The 16,584-nt window shown below is 32.2% G+C and overlaps 1 protein-coding gene and 2 long non-coding RNA genes across 3 annotated transcripts in view; 2 read left to right on the plus strand and 1 right to left on the minus strand.

Annotated features, from left to right (window-relative positions):
• Positions 1 to 16,584, minus strand: part of LOC122590454 (probable glutathione S-transferase) — a 96,677-nt gene that overhangs the window by 4,099 nt on the left and 75,994 nt on the right. The gene's annotated exons all lie outside the window — the stretch shown is intronic.
• LOC122590460 lies at positions 6,191 to 7,369 on the plus strand. The gene is made up of 3 exons (XR_006322512.1): positions 6,191 to 6,288; positions 6,364 to 6,455; positions 6,902 to 7,369. It is a non-coding gene; the product is annotated as an uncharacterized LOC122590460 (long non-coding RNA).
• On the plus strand, positions 8,715 to 11,054 carry LOC122590461. The gene is made up of 3 exons (XR_006322513.1): positions 8,715 to 8,851; positions 8,927 to 9,018; positions 10,922 to 11,054. It is a non-coding gene; the product is annotated as an uncharacterized LOC122590461 (long non-coding RNA).

Consider the following 16,584-nt stretch of genomic DNA (forward strand, 5'->3'; position numbering starts at 1 on the left):
ACGTAAAGCATACATTGCTATAGATGGTTAACTAGATTTTAGACCCGTGTCCAACACCGGACACGAGGTTTACGATATTATCAATATTAGATCTTCATAAATTTAGTTCATAAAAGCTTATAATTTAAATGATATACGGTTTTAAGTGCTATACTTTGCAAATTATGATATAATAATCACAAGGTCGTCAATATCATTATTTGATGAAATTGTTTACCGTAGTCATTCCACAAGGCACATGCTACGATAATTTCTCTATTATAGAATTTTTTTGAAACCAGTTATACTCATAATATGATATTATTATGAAAGATAAGTAAGAATAAAGATATAAACATACTTGTGATTAATAACATTGTAAAAATATTTGTTTTAGTTATTTGTTTTCATTAATTAATTGTGTATAGAACTAAATGCAACAAAAGTCAATTTGATGAAATCGAGCGATATTATTGGTTAATAAGTCATTAGTTCAACTATTTTTTAGTATATATTAAAATTAAAATAGTATAATTACTATTAAAATCTTAATATATTTACATTAGTTTTAATTTATTTTTAATTAATTAATTATATATACATATGATAGAACATACTATTGGATATATATTAGTTATTATTTTATTGGATAAATTTTAGCTAATATATATCGGCTATTATTATTTATTTATTATATTAAAATTATTGGGTAAAAAATGTAAATTTGTGATGGAAAACAAAAAAGTGTAAATTAAAGTTAAAACTGAAAACAAAAGTCAACATTAAAAAATCGAGAATTGTGATTGGTCGATAAATTATTATATCAACTATGTTGTATAATAAAAGATAGATACATATACTCGTATCAATATTTACATGTGGCACTGGATTTGAAATAGTAAACACTAAACAATACACAAATATGTAACTTAAAATGCACTCCAATTACTTATTTTAAAATTATTCATTCTTACAATACATTTACTGCCGTACGTAGCGATCAAGAAGTTTGTAATAATATCAATTACACTATAGATTTTTACCAGATGTTAGCTTTGTGTGCACCGGCTAACTTAAATTAAAAACGTTAAACTATTTTAAATAAGAATAAGAATGTTTAATATATTATAGTAAGTTATCTTTTAATTGAATTTGATAAATTTATAGAAATTTTAGATGATGATTTTTGGTGGATTTACTTTTTAATTGATCTATTATTGCAAATAATCATAATAATGTTAAATAATGATATATATTTTTAGACAAACGAATAAAATAAAATAAACCGATTAACTTGGGGAAGGGGCTGAGGTGATCCTATAGCATACGTAAGGTAGACAAGCCTAATTGCATTGTACCTCATTGATTGTCGGTTGTTATTCGATCTCATCCTCGATATTCATTTCTTTGTAATATAATACTAAGAATAATAATATATAAAAGTTACGACAACTTTGTGCGATATAAAGTTATTAGAGTGATTTTGGAGTGTTCCGAAATTATGAAGTGGGAGCAATTAGCATTGTTTAAATCATTGGTTAGGGAGGTAAATACTATAACAAGTTGTATTCTCGTGTATTAACAGCCTATTAAATGTCTTGTTTTGTTTGTTCGTTTTGTGAAATCACCGAGAAAGGAACAAAGTCACTTGTTCTTATAATCATTCCATGAATTCGGCATATTAAAAATAAATAAAAACAAGAAATCTTTTTATAGAATAATAATAGATTGTTGGATATTTTAGTCATGTAATTAGATTAACTTAATGACCAACATTGTCATAATAATACGTCACATAATTAAGTTTGGATGTGTGGAGTGAACATTTAATTGAATTTGTTATAACTATAGTGACGAATATAGAGTTTGGAGCTAGCACCCCGATAGCAGAGTTATGATGTAATTATAATAATGTAAAATTGTGCACTATAAAACCATACATGTTTTAACCTGTGCACAATTTAATTGCATACTTTTAACGACACAGATCATTTCTTTAAATTTATATAATTGAATAGATCTAATGTTAAGAAAAAAAATATATATATTTGAATAGATCTAAATCAAACCATATATTTGCGGGGAAAGAGAATGATATGGTCCAAACTCTAACACTATATTCTTGAGTTTTTATTAAAAGAAAATAAATGGCAAGATTAGATAGGGGAATAAATGATAGAAAATTATGTAAGAAAAAGGCATTCTTGAGTTCAAAAGAAAGCCAAAAGAAATCTTCATGTTCTTTGGGTCTTCTTTTAATCTGGGTCATCTTCATCATCATCATCAGCATCATCATCTGGGTCTTCTTCTAATCAGCAAACAATCTTCATCATCTTCATCAGCAACATCATTTTCTTCATTTGGGTCATCTTGGTCTTCTAATCGGACTAGTAGTGGTGGTGGTGGTGGTGGTAGTGCTAGTGGCAGCTCTGACGCCGGTGGTAATGAGGTGGATGATGACAATGATGGTGAAGTAAGGTCAAGTGAGGAGAGGATAGAATTTTTTCCTTCCAAATCTGGCCAAAAATGGTTAGAACCAAAAATGGTCAGAAAGATTTTGTAAGAAAAAGCCTCAAGTAATCCTTTCCTTCACTTCCTTTTATTTTAGGAAAAAAAAACTCAAGAATACAAGAACACTAGTTTTCTTACCCTTTCTTTTCTTATCCTTTAAAAAAAAAAAAAAAACTCAAAGAATGGAGCGTAAAAGGTATGTATGCACATGCGTACAACATAAATTGCCTTACCAATAAGAATAAGAATGTTTAATTCATACTAAATTAAGTCATATTTTAATTAAATTTATAGAAGTTTTAGATGATGATTTCTGGTGGATTTACTTTTTAATTGATCTATTGTTGGAAATAATCATAATAATGTTAAATAATGATATATATTTTTAGACAAACGAATAAAATAAAATAAACCGATTAACTTGGGGAAGGGGCTGAGGTGATCCTATAGCTACGTACGCACATACGTAAAAGGTAGACCAGCCTAATTGCATTAATTGTACCTCATTTATTGTCAGTTGTTATTCGATCTCATCCTCGATATTCATTTCTTTGTAATATAATACTAAGAGTAATAATATATAAAAGTTACGACAACTTTGTGCAATATAAAGTTATTAAAGTGAGTGTTCGGAAATTCCCTATGAAGTGGAACTGTGGAAGCAATTAGCATTGTTGAAATCATTGGTTAGGGAGGTAATATAAAAAACAAAGCTGAAAATTGAAAAACACCGGAGGTCAGACCGGAAAACCTTGATTTTTTGGGTTGGACAGGCGACCCGGAGGAGAAATACTGGATTTGTCGACTTACTTGTTGAGGTAGCTTATTGAACTTGTTGACAGTGACGGACTATACTGAATTATGGCAATCTCCGATCTGTAAACGAAGATTTTAAAATTGAAATGGAATTTTTAAGTAGCAATCTCCGATCAGTTGGTGTGTGGTGTTTTTTATTTTTGGCAGATGAGTGTGTCGGTGATTATATGCATTTAAATTTGGGATGTGTGATGGAGTCTAAAAAGTAAAAAAGCAAACTAAAAGTACAAACTAAGCAATAAATATGATAGAGGTTGAGTCAGTGTCACATAATAAGTTTTCATTTTCAATAACTCTTTTACAACTTTTATTGTCACGAAAAATTAAATCGAAATTATCTAGCCGGCCATATGTAACAATCTAAGCATTTGTTGTGTATTGTATACGGAGTAGTTCATTAGATCTTTATAAATTTACATGACAAGGTATTTGACCAATAAAATGTTGAGTAAAGAGTCATAATTAAGATATCTATGCAACAATTCTCAACGAAATTTCAAACAAAGCGTAAAATTGTGGCGGGAATAAAGGAATTTAGTGGTAGGGATTTTGATGATATTATTAAACTTAAAAATTTCCTCAACTAAATTCTTTTGTAATTTTTTTTCTTGTTTCTTTGTTTATCAAAAAATGGGACAGTGAGTTGAAGACACATTAAAAATATAAAAAAAATCATATTACAGCCGACATTTCCGGTAATTCCGATATTACCAGTAATACGGAAAATATTTTCCACACCAGTATGATTAATATACCGGTTTTTAAAACATTGCTTAAAAGTAAAATAATAAAACTAGTAAAAGTAAAAAGCGTTGTACCTACTGCAAAATACTTCTATAAATCATTTTAGTGGGTGTTTAGTTCATAAAAACCCTTTGAAATTCTTAAAAAGTGGAATCTAAATTTTAATCTTTCAATTGTTTGGTTGGAATATAAATGGGGAAATGATATATTTACAACAAATATTTGCTATTTACAACAAATACAGACATTTATTGCACAATATACAACTGTCTGAAACGGACAATTGTTGTAGACGGCAAATTTGAGTTGTCTTCCCATATAAATGAAATTAAAGTTTAAAAATTATATCAAATTTCCCAAAACCTTATTGTGTATGCAGACTTTGTTCAAATTATCAAATTTCCCAAAACCTTATTCCTCCACGAAATTTTCAGGGCTTACAAAATTATATCAATTTAAGTTTCACCGTCCCAAACCTTATTCACTTATATTATGTATGCAGACTTTGGTAGCAGTTTGTGGGGAGTGCTTGATGATCATGGAAGGTTTGTTTAGATTGTGTGTGTACTGTGTGGTATAAAAAAAGGGATTACCTGATCACCATCGATTATAAATAAATGGAGGATATCACTAAGCAAATTAAAATAACTTGTGCTATAGATGTTTGTTCTTCATTAAATATTTGAGTTTTATACTAGATTTGAAACTGAACTGACCTTAAAACTTTTATGATGTCAGGGGCGTTTCATGTTTCAATCTTGCCAAGTGAGTGCTTTAAGAATGCTTGCTAGGGGATCTGGTATCACTCCAATGTTTCATGTATTTAAAAATTTAAGGTACTTAAAGTTCAGTATACTTATGTTTTCGAGTATACTGAGATCTATGACATTTTTCAATTATACTTATTTTCATATTTTTTTTGTTATATATATAGTTGTATAATAAAAACAGATGCAACTCAGTTTCTGTTTGTTTGGTGCTGCTTTCAACATCCAGGACTAGGAGGCACTAATATGGATAGAAAATATTGAGTCTGTTATTGATCAAGGATGCCTTCTATGCAAACTAATTAGCTCAAGATAGTTGTTTTTTATTTATCAGTTGTTTTTCATTTTTTTTTCTTACCTATAATTTGTGAAAACATTTGACGTTCCCAAAGGATTATAGCTTTCATGTTTTTATTTTGTTTACTAATTTTGAAAATGGATCAAATGATTGATGAAAGTTTTGATCTCACTTGATGTTTATGGCTGTTTTTTATCAGCTGTTTTTCTAGAATTATATTCATGCTGTTATATCTTAAATTCTTTAATAATTATCGAATGAGAACCACTAACCTTAGGGATATGGTTAGAAAAAATCTATATTAAAACGTGAACTGATGATTTTATATTGTAGTCTACAAAATCCTGCGTGAAACGCCATTTTTTTTTTTTTTGCTTCTGGTATGCTTTTATATGTTCAGGTTTGTAGTTACTTACTGCAATGTTTAGGCCGAGTTTGATCTTGTAATATTTTATGTGTTCTTTTGTTCGCGGCTATATGATGGTTTTATATGTTCAGGTCTCGAAATTGTGTCTTGACGGATGATGTTGTTGATGTGACTATTGGCTTGATTTTAGCCACTTTAAGAGGGCTTTGTGAGTGCGATTGCTATGTTAGAAATGCAGAGACGAAAAAAGGTAGCTTTGAATTGACAAAAATGTTCTAGGACTACTACTTCCACTTTTTCGTTCTATATAACGTATATATAGAAATTATTTAGTTGTTACCAATTTTGATCCGTTTAAGATAACGATACCTAAACTCTAATGCTTCTTTTACACTTTCTTTTTCTTATATATATGGTTATTGTTTATATATACTTCATAATAGTTGTACACCAAGTTTTTAGTCTTTTCTTCAAAAATTTAAGATTTGTCAAGTTCTTGATACATGAGGTCAGTGTGGTTTTAATAAATTATGAACCCCTGATGGTATCACATTTGGACAGGATATTTCACCAGCAGGCCAGCTTTTAAAGGTTATGTTAGGACAATGAGTGCTTACTACTTGGTAAGTCCTCTTAAATTTTGTTGGTTCCACAGCCCCTATTGAGTTCTCACCATGCTACAAATATAGGCAGCATGGGAAAGGGCACGAACAGTTCTGGACCTAATACAGATGCCCTGGCCAATGCGCAAATGGTAACATGTGGCTGCTAATTATGCATTGTGTATCTCAAGGGGCTATGAAGAGGTAGGATCTGATTGATATTAATATTGTTTGAATAAAAGCACACATATAGTTTATTCTAAATCCCCACATGTGCAGGCTTCTAAATTCATTACTTCGTCATTAGCACAAGTCAAGGAGCTTCAAAATCAAGAGCCAACTATGAACAATCAGTTGGCGTGTTCCAGCGGGTATTATATGCATATTTACTCCCAACACATATAACTGCAAATTATGAATATATTTTGGAAGTGATTATGTCTACTTAGGGTGTGTTTGGGTTAGCTTATTTTATGGCTTTTGAGCTTATTGAATTTTCAAAAAACAAATAAGCTCACTTCTTCTAGCATATGTAACTTGAGTTTATGTACTTGAATAAGAAAAAGAAGGTGTCCGATTTGCTGGTCAAAAGTGACCCTCCGAAAAATCCATTATCCCATTATTGCAGTAATGAAAAATCCAAGCTAAACTTATTAGCCTATCATCCTCAGGGTTTAGTATGTAGTAGTATTCAGTATGGCTGATGGGCGTTTTGAACAATTATATGTTTTTGCATTGAGTTTATTATGCGACAAGCATGTTTGAGTTTATTATGCCATGTCGTTCTGCTGAGGAAACATAATGTGTTGTTTTGTAGGATCATGATGGTTGACGGATCATAGGACTATTGATCAACTTTCTTCACTCATTCTGGCCATCTTTACTAAGAGTCCCAAACATTGTGCTGGAGTTCATTACTTACCAATAAGAAGACGAAGAGTTTGTTATCTTTCTACATGATGGGCTGATGGCTAAGTAAAAGGCATGGAAAATCCGGCCACAAAGCAAGGAGTACAAAATGAAGTATATGGTAGCTTTGTTTATTCAAATTATATCCAGTCAATTATACCAAAAGTTTTGCTACGTATGATTAGTTTTGTTAATTATAGGAAAAACCACAATTGATAAATCAACACTTCACACTACACAAATTAAGGAGATAATTATCGTAGATCGTCCCATCAATGTAACCATAGACTTCCTCAAATACTTCTCTATTTTTTCCTAAAGATGACCTCAAATCCTTAAACATTAATGATTTAGGGTTTTAAACTAAATGGTTAAATCAATATCAATCTCATTATCTATATCTATATATCTATATTAGATCCTTACTACATTCTAATTTTTGTATATCCACTGTCAAATTCATGATATTCGATCCTTTCATCCAGGTTAGATTTTTCGATCCTTTTAATGTATTTAGTTTAATCAATCTATATTTTGTATGTTTTTGAATAAAAATAGTGTTTTGGAGATATAAATAATGAATATTGACCGACTTGCAGGATCGATGTATGTGCTCTTTTATAAAACGGCTAAAGGATCGATGTATGTGTAAAGAATTTGAATTTTTTTTAATTGAATTCCAAAATCCAGAATTTTGTGTTGGTTTGACTCTCTGTATATATTCATGATTATTATGTGGTTTGCATATTATCATGTTTTAAATCTTTATTACATAGATATTTCGATAAAGAAACTGTTTTTTTTTTTTTTTACGTTCAGAATTGTATACTATTTTATTTTTCAAAGTTCAAACCGACCTGACTTCATTATTGATATCATTTTTATGTTTGTAATAGTAAAGGGACTCTAATATTTGTTGTTTCCTTTGTAACTTTTAGTGTCAATGCGATGTTTAGGTGACTGGTGTCATAGCCTCATAGGTAGAATTTTGGGACCGTGTTGTATAGAAAGGTAAACTCTAGTGGGAATTCTATTGTATATTTGAGTTTTAATACATAAAATAAATCTAAATTTAGATGCGTTGTTAATTTAGAGAAGCTAAACAACATACCAAAGTGATCGAGGATTTGTTTCACTACACTCACCTTCAATAGAGATCCGTTTTCGTTTGTCTAATCTGTTGTCTGGAGCAACCGTAGGGTAGTACTTACTACTTAGCATAAATAGTAACGGGTGTTGTACCACCAGCTAACATTGTCGTATTTTGGGTGTTGCTTCTTTTTAACTTTTAGTGTTGTTATTTACATTCATTGTCTAATCTGTAACAGTAAAGTGAATGTTAAATTTGTTGCTTTTTTAAAAAACTTTTAGTGTTTTTAATTTAACTATTTTATATCCTGAAGCATATTAATTTAGCTATTAATATGCTTCCAATTATTCAAGGTCCACTGGGTTCGTAGGTGAATGTTAGCTTTTTTTAAAAACTCTAATGCTTCTTTTACACTTTCTTTTTCTTATATATATGGTTATTGTTATAATATACTTCGTAATAATTGTACACCAAGTTTTTAGTCTTCTCTTCAAAAATTTAAGATTTGTCAAGTCTTCTCTTCAAAAATTTAATATACTTCGTATGTTAGGTCAATGAGTGCTTACTATTTGGTAAGTCCTCTTAAATTTTGTTGGTTCTGCTGCCCCTATTGAGTTCTCACCATGCTACAAATATAGGCAGCAAGGGAGTTAGAATTGTACAAGGGCACAAACAGTTCTGGACCTAATACAGATGCCCTGGCCAATGCGCAAAAGGTAACAGGTGGCTGCTAATTATGCATTGTGTATCTCAAGGGGCTATGAAGAGGTAGGATCTGATTGATATTAATATTGTTTGAATAAAAACACACATATAGTTTATTCTAGATCCCCATATGTGCAGGCTTCTAAATTCATTACTTCGTCATTAGCACAAGTCAAGGAGCTTCAAAATCAAGAGCCAACTATGAACAATCAGTTTGCGTGTTCCAGCAGGTATTATATGCATACTTACTCCCAACACATATAACTGCAAATTATGAATATATTTTGGAAGTGATTATTTCTACTTAGGGTGTGTTTGGGTTAGCTTATTTTATGGCTTATGAGCTTATTGTGTAACATTTGTGATTTTTGACTTAGTTGACTTGTAATTTAATGTAATCGAAAATGAACGAATTTGTTGACTTATATGGATTACCGAACGTTTTGTTGTATAGTAACGTAACGTGAAGTCTAATTGTGTTAACGGTCTCGTTTTAGCATTTAAATGGTTAAGGTTTAGCTATTTGTCGGAATTAGCGGAGCGGGAGCCCAATAATGGACTCCCTAGGCCTGCCCCCATCCTTCACACCCACCCACCACATTCATTTCTTCTTACCCTCTTTTCCTTCATCTCATTACTCTTCCTTTCTTTCTTTCAACTACCACCCAAATCCATCATAAATTCTCCATAAATTGCCCCTAAATCTTGTGTTAGTAGTGGTGAATTAACACAATCTAGTAACCTTAATAATAATAATAATCATCTTCCAAGAAAAATTAAGGATTTAAAGGTGTTCATCCAAGTCTTTGCCCTAAAACCGAATTTGGAAGATTTCGACTCTTTTGGTAAGTTAAATTCATCTTAAATCTCCATTTTTATGTTTAGAACTTCATTACTAGTCATGTCTAAGAAACCCTTGTTCGAAATCAGGTTAAAACTTGAATTGGGTCAAATTAGGGTTTCATTAGAGTTGATTTGGGTCAAGAAGGATTTGGACATGTAATTGTGTTATGGGTTTGGATTTGATTGATGAAACATGTTTAGTTATACTTAATGATGTTTATTTGAGCCTAAAAACGAGTCTTGAAACACCACAAGTCGATTTGGATGTCAAAAATTGGGTTTGGGTTCGTTCTTGTTGTTGTTCTGCTGCTATTTGGCTTCAGATATTGGTCACTGCGACGCAGTGGAGTGGGATAGCCACCACTGCGGTGCAGTGGCATTCTCCTGATCATTTTTGGTGTTTTGGGTCTCACTGCGGCACAGTGGGACTGTTTGGTCCTCACTGCGGCGCAGTGAAGACTTGCTGCTCGAACGATTTCTTTTGTCAACTTCAAACGCTCATAACTTTTGATCCGTAAGTCCGTTTTAGGTGTATGACCTATCGTTAGAATCGTATGAGAGTCTAGTTTCTCTTAGTAACATCCTTTTTATGAGAATCTATCACCATTCTTACCGAGTCCCTCGTTTCTCCAATCGTGTATTCATCGTCCGACATTGGGGTGTCTTGGAATGGCCTAGGGTAACGTAAGCTATAATGTGATGATGAAATGTTGTTATAATAGGGTTGTGACCGTTGTGCTCCCCGCTTACCAGCTTAGTCACCTTCTACCAACGTTCAAGGCCAAGGTGAGTTTCGTAGCCCCTACGTTTACATTATTTGGGGTGGAAAGTGTACTCGTTTGTTAAATGCTTGTTATTTGATATGATTGATTATGATATTGAACGAGATGATGATTACTTACTTGTTTTGCTTGTTCACGTGATTGCATGTGTTATGATTACGCATTGTTCATCATGTAAGTCGTGCCGGTTTATTACGCATTATTTATTATGTAAGTCGTGCCATGAACTTATTTTTACGCATTGTTTATCATGTAAGTCGTGCCGGTTACTACGCATTATTCATTATGTAAGTCGTGTCAAGAAACGTATTTTATGCATTGTTCATCATGTAAGTCGTGCCAGTTATCAATATTGTTAAACGTTGACTTGTGTTGATTTATGTGGACATGATTAGGTATACTAATCCTCGTGTAACGTTAACGGTTGCTATCCCGACACATTTGATCTCTTTATCTAAACCTACGAACTCACCAACTTTATGTTGACCCGTTTTAGTACACTTTTCAGGTGAACAGGTGAATCAAAGACATGTTGGATGATGATTGATTGTTTGCATGCTAGGATTGGACTTGGACTTTACTGTGAATCCGTGATTCATTGTTCCCGCTTATGGGTTATGCTAAGGATCATATACCCTCTTTTGTAAACGTTTGATGGTCGTGCTCCTTATGCATTTTGAATGGTCATGGACTTGTATTTGACTAAATTGTATGGATTACCAATCCTTTTAATGCATCTAGATTTGTCTCTACTTAATTTCCATGTCATGCTGTGCTTTTTTTGTGATATCCTATTATTCCGCCTTGTTGGGGTGTTACATATTGAATTTTCAAAAAACAAATAAGCTCACTTCTTCTAGCATATGTGCCTATCAACTTGAGTTTATGTACTTGAATAAGCAAAAGAATGTGTACGATTTGCTGGTCAAAAGTGACCCTCCGAAAAATCCATTATTCCATTATTGCAGTAATGAAAAATCCAAGCTAAACTTATTAGCCTATCATCCTCAGGGTTTAGTATGTAGTAGTATTCAGTATGGCTGATGGGCGTTTTGAACAATTATATGTTTTTGCATTGAGTTTATTATGCGACAAGCATGATTGAGTTTATTATGCCATGTCGTTCTGCTGACGAAACATAATGTGTTGTTTTGTAGGATCATGATGGTTGACACATCATAGGACTATTGATTAACTATCTTCACTCATTCTGGTCGTCTTTACTAAGAGTCCCAAACGTTGTGCTGGAGTTCATTACTTACCAAATAAGAAGACGAAGAATTTGTTATCTTTCTACATGATGGGCTGATGGCTGAGTAAGAGGCATGGAAAATCTGGGCCACAAAGCCAGGAGTACAAATTTAAGTACTATATGCCTATATGGTAGCTTTGTTTATTCAAATTATATACAGTCAATTATACCAAAAGTTTTGCTACGTATTAATTGGTGGATTGGGTAATGGGTCTAAATAGGCTGGACTAGAAAAAAGATTTATATCTGAGTCACTGAGTATAAATTATCTGTCACATTACTACATTCTATGGACTGCTAACATTCACAAGATCTGGCATATTGATGGGTCAAGTTATGGGTTAGGGTTAAAATGCTCCATTTATAAAAACAACCGAACCAACGCAGGCATCAAGCAGAGACCATAGGCTGATAGCCCATAAGTAAGAAAAAAAATTAGATTTACAAACATATTTTATTATGTAAATAACAATTACAAGTGGTTGCAGTACTATGTATTAGATGTATAAATGTCCTACCTATTACTATATATAGAATACCACATTAATGTTAAATTTAAAATTGCAAATAGGATAGGTTGGTATGTTTTTCTACCAGTGGAAGGCTGCTAGATGAAGTTCAAGAGAAGGCTACATGAAGCGCCGAGTGTTCATTCTTTGATTACATGTCAAGAACCGCAACTGGATCCAATACAAGCATTTTAGATTGCATGCTAACTGGCAAGAAGTGATGGTCATCCTCACGAGTTAATCTATACCTCCTTATAAAGCAAATTGGGGTTTAAGACAGTTCAAGAGAAGGCTACATGAAGCGCCGAGTGTTCATTCTTTGATTACATGTCAAGAACCGCAGCGAGTTAGTGGTGGTGATATGGATCCAATACAAGCATTTTAGATTGCATGCTAATTGGCAAGAAGTAATGGTCATCCTCACGAGTTAATCTATACCTCCTTATAAAGCAAATTGGGGTTTAAGACATTCACCACTTTTTTCATTCCAAAACTACCCCTACTTAAAACCGACCTACACGACCTCTATCACCACCACTTCTGCCAAACCATAACACACACAACAAACACACATATCTCACACTTTCCACCCACTACCCTATACCACCACCGCTTTCCATCTCCACCGCCGCTGTCAACACCATCTTCTGCAGATTTATAGATAATATCTTCTGCAGATCTTTTGCAGATTTTTATGTGCAAATCGGAGTCTTCTTTTGATTATAATTGCAATGATTAGATCTTTGTGAATCTTTTTTTATTTTCTTTATTATCTGTTGATGCTGTATTTTTTCTATTCTAGAATTGCAAATCGGATCTTTGTTCTTAATGTTGTATTTTTTCCCCCTTTTTTTCAGATTTGGGATCCATCTCGAACCCTCCTCCCCGCCAAAATAATGTGGAAAAACATATATTCAATAATGCCAGTAAGCAATTCTTCATATTCTTCAATAAAGTCCCTATCTTTACATAGAAATCTAAGTACAACTATTAAGGGGTGTTCAAGAAATCTCATTATTATAGAGAAATTTGATAGCTTTTCATTAATTAAGTCATACCCAGATAGGAATTTGTGAAGCGTTCATTTGATATTAAAGCGTTTATTTTTATACTCAAAATCCAAGTCATCAAAAAACTTTCATATTTGATATTAAAGCGTTTATTTTGATATGTTTTCTTTGGTATTATGAAGTACGAGTTGCATTCGATGTGGTGTTTGGGCTGAAATTATTAATGCTACTTTAGTAATGTTTATGATTTTATATTACTATTATTTGTGAATGAAAGTATAACTTCCCGTAGTCCTTGTGAAGACATTAAGTAACTTTTCACTCTGCAATATGCATATTTTTGGATTGCTTAAGGCGGTAAAAGCTTGAAAAGCTAAATGAGCTCCATTTTAGTTTACGAACGGTACTTTTTTTAGTTATCATATCATTTTTGAAATGTTGATTCTTTATGCTCTTCATTGCAGATACAAAAGGATCTCCGATACATGATGAACACAGTTAAGACGACAACCAGTTCGACTCTCTTACTGGAACTGAAGAATTAAAAAGTACTGCAACCAATATGAACCTATTTAAATCAAACGGGTTAGAACCTGTTCAATTCTAAACTGGACCACTAATAAACATGTTATGTTAAGTTAAGTTTTACTTTTTAATCTTAAATTAAGATCTTCAAGTCATTAAATTGTTATTTTTAATGTGTAGTGAAGGGCATAGATTTTGCTTTTATTTTGTATTTGATGTACAGGCTATACTTATCGACTTTGGTTTTGCAAAAGAAAGGGATGCAGGCTATACTTATCGACTTTGGTTTTGCAAAAGAAAGGGATGCTCACTGCTACTTGAGAAGTTGAGGTAGAATGGTTATTTAATTAGTTGATTTTGGTTCGAGTCAAATAATTTGCTGAGCTTTTTTTTTATCCTTGTAATCCATTTGGGATTACAAAGAGAATATATTTACCGCTGTTTTTTTTGTACTAAAGAAATGCCTAGCTACTTGGTTTACCCAAAAGAAAGTAATGCTCACCGCTGTTTTTTTTACTAAATTATCCGTGGAATTTTTTAATCTTGTGACATGTATTAAGGGTTTGATAATAATAAATTTTGCCTTTTTTTTTTACAGAAAAATCTAGTAACTCAGGAAGGATGTGCGGCACAATAATAGAACGACAGAGCTTTTGCAGGTAAATTGTCATCGGTGTCTATTTATTTAGTTACATTATGTTTCTTATGGTAAGTATTAAGCATGTATCGGATACAATCTTCACAACTTAATGTTTTGTTATTGCGTTAGAAAATACCAAATTGCAAGCAGAATTTTTCCCCATAAAAAGATTGAAACTTTGTTGGTTAGTAGAGCTTAATCTCTACTTATGTTGTAATCTGAAATGGGTCTTATAAGTTACTCAATCTCTGATATGCAAGGCTCATAATACCGTTCTATCTCAAGAAAGGTTTCGGGTTTTTCAAAAGGAAGTAGAATTGCTCAAAGGGGAGACTCTTTTTGCCTTGCATTACGAAATGATCTTAAGGAGGTTTGTAAATCTCTAATTTATGTAGTCAAGGTCAACACAACTAGAGGTGGCCAAATTGGTGTCATGCTCATTGTGTAACCTTTCAAGATGGGTTTAGGTCAAAGAGGAAATGAATTTATTTTAAATCATGGTGATTAGGACAGTGTTTACTTTTTTTTTAATTGGTTTTATGGTTTTGATTTGCAGCTGATATGAGGAAAGGGACATTGGAGGGAAACATCTAATGAACTGATGTATAAATGTGAACTTTCAAATTTTTTGGTTTCTAATATGCTCATGTTTAGGTGTTTTGTTTTGGTCTAAAATGTGTATTTGTATGTTATGACAAGAAACAAGTTTTCATATTTTCATTGAAAATCATTGAAAAGTTATATGAAAAGTGTTAGAAGATACTCATTCATATGGATCATTTTCTGGAAAGGTTATAAGTTTGGTTATATGATAAGACAATTTGCATATTTTTATGGTTACTTTTTGTATCCAATATTTTTTGGGTTTTGTTAGTAGTTGAAATCAATTATTTTATTCAAGATATTTGATATAAGAATTTATATGACTAGGATGTTATTAAAGTGTTACTATTATGGTATCACGTACGCTACAAATTGCGTTGCTGCAACGCGCTGGTACTCTTCTATACTCCTTATAAAGAGGATAACATTAATACATTAAGCGTATTTTTCCCTCAAAATACCCTCACCTTATCCTTGAAGTTCCAGAATTAACATTAAAAAAAAAAACCCACACATCCTAGAAACACATATTTACAAACAAAAACACACACATCATAAAAAGACATAACCCAGCCGCCGCCGTAATTGGTCATATCCACCGCCGCCGGAATCAGCACCGGTATCGTATCCATATCCACTAGGCGCCACCTCCGGAATTAACACCTTCGCAAAACCGCCGCAACGCGCGGACACCAGGCTAGTATTTAATAGGATAGATAGCTATACATGCTCAAATAAAAGATCTGGACTTTGACATCTGTTTTAGCCAAACAATTGTATTGGTTGTGTCTTTAGTATTTATAAAAGCCTACGGCATGCGATTTTGTCTATACAATGGTTCCAGTGCTTGCATTGATTCGCATATAGGTACATGAATACCTTCTGCTTTTTTTACATTCTCAAAAATACAAATTTTCGGTTTACTCTATTTTCTTTGTTCTCAAAAACATATAAATTGAATTATATCTGACAACGCCTATCAGGCGGGATACAGATCTATTCAAAAATATAAATGGGAATGGCTATATGATTAACAACATACGATATGACTGTGTCATCAAGTTATAGAGTAGTTTATACATAAACCGTTTAACCATAAACTTTGGAAGATTATGCCTACATTAAAATTACAATTTTGAACTACTCGTATTTCTTTAACTTTAAATCAAGAATGTATTGATGCACATTATTGACTCAGGACAATATAACTGTATCCCTATCGTTTGATCGTCTAAATGTCTAATAAATTAAGATGATGTAGAAAACTTATTAGCAATATACATGTATATTCAACACCAAATATAATCATACTGCTAATGATATACTTGTATATTATATTGTTTTTTAAATTATCCTAAATGAATTGATCCTCAAAATAATTCCTATCAGTAAACTTTTTCACAAACTACAAATATATTTCCATGTTTCATACTTTATGGCTTAAGTAATCGATAAGACCAAAGGTAGCTTTATCGGCGGATTAAACACTCGCTCAAACAGGTAATGTTTTACATGGTTAAGTTGTCCCAGGTCAATGGTTTAATTAGGAGGTTCAAGTATTAAAATGAGTAAATTAATGACCTTTATTAAACAATAGTTATTACCTCTTGCAGTTTCAAATCCGCTACAAAA

The sequence above is a fragment of the Erigeron canadensis genome, chromosome 3 (genome assembly GCF_010389155.1).
Source record: "Erigeron canadensis isolate Cc75 chromosome 3, C_canadensis_v1, whole genome shotgun sequence".
NCBI classification, from domain to species: domain Eukaryota; kingdom Viridiplantae; phylum Streptophyta; class Magnoliopsida; order Asterales; family Asteraceae; genus Erigeron; species Erigeron canadensis.